Source organism: Lepidochelys kempii, chromosome 23 (assembly GCF_965140285.1).
Source record: "Lepidochelys kempii isolate rLepKem1 chromosome 23, rLepKem1.hap1, whole genome shotgun sequence".
Lineage (NCBI taxonomy): Eukaryota > Metazoa > Chordata > Testudines > Cheloniidae > Lepidochelys > Lepidochelys kempii.
The window spans coordinates 16,858,866-16,864,865 of NC_136402.1; positions in this window are offsets into that span (position 1 = coordinate 16,858,866).

Genomic DNA, 6,000 nt, shown 5'->3' on the forward strand with positions numbered 1-6,000 from the left:
CATGGGGATAGAGACCGGGGGAGGGGGAGGGGCTCTACATGGGGATAGAGACCAGGGGAGGGGGAGGGGCTCTACATGGGGATAGAGACGGGGGAGGGGGAGGGGCTCTACACGGGGATAGAGATCGGGGGAGGGGTTCTACAACCCAAGCTCACAGTTTCTCAGCCCCAAAGGTCCCGTGTGCCCAGCTCCTGGGACCTGCAGAGCCTGGCCTGGGGCTGCCCCAAATTCTCTGCCCCAGCTCCCCTGCTCCCTCCTGACCTGCTCCTTCCCAGGCTGGCTCCAGCCTGCAGCACTGCCCTCCCTCCCTCTGCCGGGCGGCCGAGCCCATAGGCCCAGATTTGTCCCCCCGCCATAGGGACCTGGTGCTGGGCTCAGCCCCCCCCCAACCTGCCCTGTGGGGAGCGGCCGAGCTGGGGCTCCTGGCATCTCTCGCTCTGGGACAGGTTTTCTGTAGGAATGGGGGCTCACAGCGTGCCAGGCATGGGGGGGGGGGGTGGAAAACGGGGGGACCAGCTAGGGGGAGGGGGTGGGGGGTTGCAGGGAGAAGGGGCTGGGAGGGGGGTACCCAGGGGGACCCTCGAAACCCCTGAGAACCTGTCTCCCCCAATCTGGCGGTATGGCCTGACCTCTGCATCCCCCAGCCCCCTGCCTGGGCCCCAACACCCTTCCCCCCAAACCCCCAGTCCCCTGCCTGCCCCCAAACACCCAGCTCCCTGCCTACTCCCCCAACACCCTAACCCCCCAAATCCCCAGCCTTGCCCAGCAATGAAGACCACTCAGGCCCTCAGTAACCAGCTCTCTTTATTGACTGCTTGGACCAACCCCGGGGCCCCCCAGCTCCACTGGAGAATTAGTGTGTGTGGGGGGGGGTTTGGTTGATGCAGGGGTGCAGTCCAAGGAGGGAGCCTGCCAACGTCAACGGAAGTCGGTTTACGAACCGGCGACAAAGTGGGAATTTTCGGACAATTTTGTACAAATACTGTGCATGCCTCAGTTTCCCTGACAAAGTCAGGGAACGTGCCTGCTCGCCGGTTCCCCGTCCAGCCCAGGAACATGGCAAAGGGCCCGGTGTTCACGGGAACAAGATGTGCCAGAGACCGACTCCATCCTAGAGAGACAGCATCAGCCCCGGGCGGCCTGCGGATGCCCCGACCCCTCCTTGGAGGCGGGGCCGTGGGATGGGGAGGTTTTGGAGGGGCCGGATCAGTAAGTCACCGCGTGATTGTACCGGTGGCCAGCAGAGAGATGGTGGGAGGCCGTCTCTGGCTGGCCCAGGGGGCAGCAGACAGTCCCGCTGCGAAGCGAGCTCGTCCCTGGTGACGGGCATACGTGTGTTAGCGTGTTGTGATGAAGCGGGACTGTTCTTAATGTTTCCTCTGAAGATTGTGAGGGTGCCTCAGTTTCCCCTAGGCAGTTCTTAAGTATCTAGGGGGTGGGATAAGGGGGTATGATCATTGCAGAGCCCTAGAGGGCAGGTGTGTGCAGGGGTCTGGAAACAGAGAATGGCCGACACCCTGTTTCCTGGCCACTGATGGCCTGGGCCCTTCCCCCTGCAAGGTGAGAGCTAAAGGGTTGGAGAACAAAGGAATCCGGTGACCTCCTGGCCCTGGAAAGGGACAAAGCCCAGAGGAGGAAGGGCTGGAGGGGGTTTCAGTTTGGGGCTGGCTGGGACATGGAGTGAAGGGCAGACGTGGTTGTCTGGCTCACTGTCCCCCAAAATGGACCCAGCTGAGGGGTCCTGGTCTCTGCACCTACAAGCTCTGTGTTAGACCATGTTCCTGTCGTCTAATAAACCTCTGTTTTACTGGCTGGCTGAGAGTCCCGTCTGTCTGCGAAGTTGGGGGGCAGGACCCTCTGGCTTCCCCAGGAGCCCCGCCTGGGCGGACTTGCTGTGGGAAGCGCACGGAGGGGCAGAGGAGGCTGAAGGCTCCGAGGTCAGACCCAGGAAGGTGGAAGCCCGGTGAGCTGTGTGTCCTGAAGACAGGCTGCTCCCAGAGAGGAGACTTCCCCAGAGTCCTGACTGGCTTTGTAGGGAGCAGTTCCACAGCATCACCCAGGCACTCCGTGACAACTGGTGGCAGCGGTGGGATGTACTGCACCCCGTGGACGGCGCTTCCTGCAGTAAGTGACTGGGGAGCAGTAAAACGAAGGGGGACTGACGAGGACGAGGCGTGCTGAAGGCTCAGAGAGGAGCGGTTTCGGGGGACGGTTAACCCCTGGGAGTGTGTGACCAGCGAGAAGGACTGTGCAGTAATGGGGTCCCCCTGGGGACTGTGGTGAGCAGTCTCAGGAGCGGAGGAGCCTGCGTCTTGGCCCTGGGAGAGAGAAGGATTTTTGCAGTAACAGGGTCCCCCTGGGGATTGCAGCGAGCGGCCCCAGGGGCGGAGTAGTCTGCGGCTCGAGGTGGTGACCTCGAGAAGGGCTGGCATACGAGGGGTTCTCCCTGGAGACCGTGGGGAGCTGAGAGCACACAGGCCTGTGAGTCCACAGCAACTTGGGAAGAGAGGAGTGACGGCCTGTCACCGTCTCCTTAAGAAGGACATTGTAACCCTGTGCAGAAAGAGAGGGTTGAGCATTGGAAAGTTCACCAAAGCACAGTTAATCGTGCAGCTGGAGGAGGATGACCGCTCTCAGGGACAGATTCCTGACCCCAAATGGGGCTAGAGCAGGATCTGGGAGCAGCTGGAGTGGGAGCCAGGCATCCCCAAGACTCCTGTCCCCGACCAGACAAGGGTCTTCACGATCGGGTTCCCCATCGGGGGATTGGAGACGGACGGGATTGGAGCTGAGTCCGAGAGAGCCAGAGGACTGTGAGAGACAGCGAGAGCCTGAGAAAGAGCTGCAGAAGCAGCAGCAGCATGAACTGGCGGTGGGGGAGCGGAGAGGCCTAGGGGACCTCCCCGGGGTGAGTGGGGATAGACCCTGGGGGGCCAGTTCCGCAGGGAACCTCGAGACTAAATTGCTGTGATGAAGCGGGACTGTTCCTAATGTTTCCTCTGAATAGTGTGGGGGTGCCTCAGTTTCCCCTATGCAGTTCTTAAGTATCTAGGGGGTGGAGTAAGGGTGTATGATCATTGCAGAGCCCTAGAGGGCAGATGTGTGCAGGGGTCTGGACCCAGAGAATGGCCGACACCCTGTTTCCTGGCCACTGGTGGCCTGGGCCCTTCCCCCCTGCAAGGTGAGAGCTAAAGGGTTGGAGAAGAAAGGAATCCGGTGACCTCCTGGCCCCGGAAAGGGACAAAGCCCAGAGGAGGGGGGGCTGGAGGGAGTTTCAGTTTGGGACTGGCTGGGACATGGAGTGAAGGGCAGAGGTGGTTGTCTGGCTCACTGCCCCCCAAAATGGACCCGGCTGAGGGGTCCTGTTCTCTGCACCTACAAGCTCTGTGTTAGACCATGTTCCTGTCGTCTAATAAACCTTCTGTGTTACTGGCTGGCTGAGTCCCATCTGACTGCGGAGTTGGGGTGCAGGACCCTCTGGCTTCCCCAGGACCCAGCCTGGGTGGACTCGCTGGGGGAAGCGCACGGAGGGGCAGAGGATGCTGCAGACAGGCTGCTCCCAGAAAGGAGACTTCCCCAGAGTCCTGTCTGGCTTCGTGGGGAGCAGTTCCAGAGCATCGCCCGGGGACTCCGTGACAATTGCTGCCCCTGGTTAAGGAGGCGGGGGGATGTGGATGCCACCCCACTGCCTTTGAGCAGGCTGGAGATTTGAACCAGGGGGACCCTGCGGAAAAGCCCCTGTGTCTAGCTCGCTTGCTGGGTCCAAAGGCCACAGACTCCATCAGCCAGATGGGTGGGGAGGTGGACAGGCTCCCACTCCTGACCCCAAACTATATGTCTGTGTGGTGTTTCCTGGGGTCAGGCCCCTCGGACCCCCAGTGGGAGCGGAAGGTGATGGTCACTGGGGAGACATTCCTGGGGTGGCGAGATCCTGGGACAGAGAGAACTGGTGTCAGGCCCTGGGTGGTGCAGCCTCAGAGGCTGAGGGGCTGGGTGAGCTGGGTGAGGGTCTCAGGGATGAAGCCCCTCGCCCTGCCTGTGGCCCAGATCCCTGTGCAGACCCAGGAGGGGTGGGACTGGCTGGTTTTTGGGGTTCTCCGGGATATCAGCTGCGGGACCCTGTTGTGGGGTGACTGTGTCTCTTTGGGACAGGATCCAGGCCCTGCTCTGGTAACTGCCAAGGGTTTGAATTTGAATCCAGGGAACCAATCTGCGGACAGGGAAATGGTCAGTGAAAATGCAGATGACCTGGCTGGCAGGGGGGAGGAGCGGCTAGGCTCAGGCTACCTGCCTGCCTGTGACCAAACCCCTGGGGCTGGGTGGGACAGAGAGATGCTCCCTGCCCCCTTGCACACCAGAGAGGGGGCTCAGGCTGGCTCTGTTGCAGTGAGGAAAGCAGCGAGCTCCCGGCCTGCCCCCAGCAAGGGCAGCGCTGAGCACAGTGGGAGCTGAGACCCCAGCTGAGTGGGGGGAGACACAGGCAGGGCAGGGGATCTGTGGGGAGCGGCAAGGTGCTTGGTAAGGAAAGTCTGGCTGAGCCTAGGCAGCCTTGTGAGCTGATGCCTGTGTCTAGTCAGCAGGGTGGGAAGGAGAGGAGAGTGGAAGATGAGTGTCCCTGGACCGTACCTGTTAGCTGGGTGGAGAATTGGGACAGGGAAGGAAACGTGCCTGTGTCTGTCAGGGGTGTTGACTTGTGTCACGGAGTCCCTGGGCGATGCTCTGGATCTGCTCCTCACAAAGCCAGGAAAGCCTCTGGGGAAGTCTCCCTTCTAGGAGCAGCCTGTCTGCAGGACACACAGCTCCCCCGGCTCCACCTTCCTGGGGCTGACCCTGGAGCCTCCAGCCTCCCCTGCCCCTCCGTGCGCTTCCCACAGCGAGTCCGCTCAGGCGGGGTCCTGGGGAAGCCAGAGGGCCCTGCCCCCCCGACTCCGCAGTCAGACGGGACTCTCAGCCAGCGAGTAACACAGAGGTTTATTAGACGACAGGAACATGGTCTAACACAGAGCTTGCAGGTGCAGAGACCAGGACCCCTCAGCTGGGTCCATTCTGGGGGACAGTGAGCCAGACAACCACGTCTGCCCTTCACTCCATGTCTCCAGCCAGCCCCAAACTGAAACTCCCTCCAGCCCCCCCCCCTCCTCTGGGCTTTGTCCCTTTCCGGGGCCAGGAGGTCACCTGATTCCTTTGTTCTCCAACCCTTTAGCTCTCACCTTGCAGGGGGAAGGGCCCAGGCCATCAGTGGCCAGGAAACAGGGTGTCGGCCATTCTCTGTTTCCAGACCCCTGCACACACCTGCCCTCTAGGGCTCTGCAATGATCATACACCCTTACCCCACCACCTAGATACTTAAGAACTGCCTTGGGGAAACTGAGGCACCCCCACACTATTCAGAGGAAACATTAAGAACAGTCCCACTTCGTCACATCTTGCCTATGGAGGGAGCTACCCTGGTCTCCAAGCAGTTGTCTGTGAACAGCCTTGTGTGCTGGGACAAGGGGAGAGAGGTCCCAAGCTGGGTGTCTGGAAAAGGAGAATGTGTCTCCGGCTCTTCCTCTGTGGAGCAGACAGAAGGGGCCTTGCAGCCTGTGATGGTTGAGGGTCGTGCAGTTGTCTCAGAGCTGGTTCTGGATTCAGCTAAAGCCCAGGAAGGGAAGGGTCCGAAGTTTGTGTCTGCTCGGGAGAATGGCCCTGTAACTAGGTCACATCCAGTTAGTGTCTATGTAAAATCCCAGAGACCAGACAATTCTGTTGCTTGTATTTTGCCTGTTGCTAGTGTGTTGTTGGAAAGGGTGGAGCAACTCTGTCTGATCAGAGTGAGATCCTAGCCAGGGCACAAGGAGAGCATGAAGGTGATGTGATTGTGTTACCTACTGAGGGTGTGGAAACCTGTAGCAAGAAGGAAAAGATTCCTGAACTTGTGGGTGGCAAAGGGAAGGAGAAGGCTTCTGACCTTTTATTTAGGAAGTCTGTCAGTTTGCCTGAAAGGGGATTGTGTAGGAA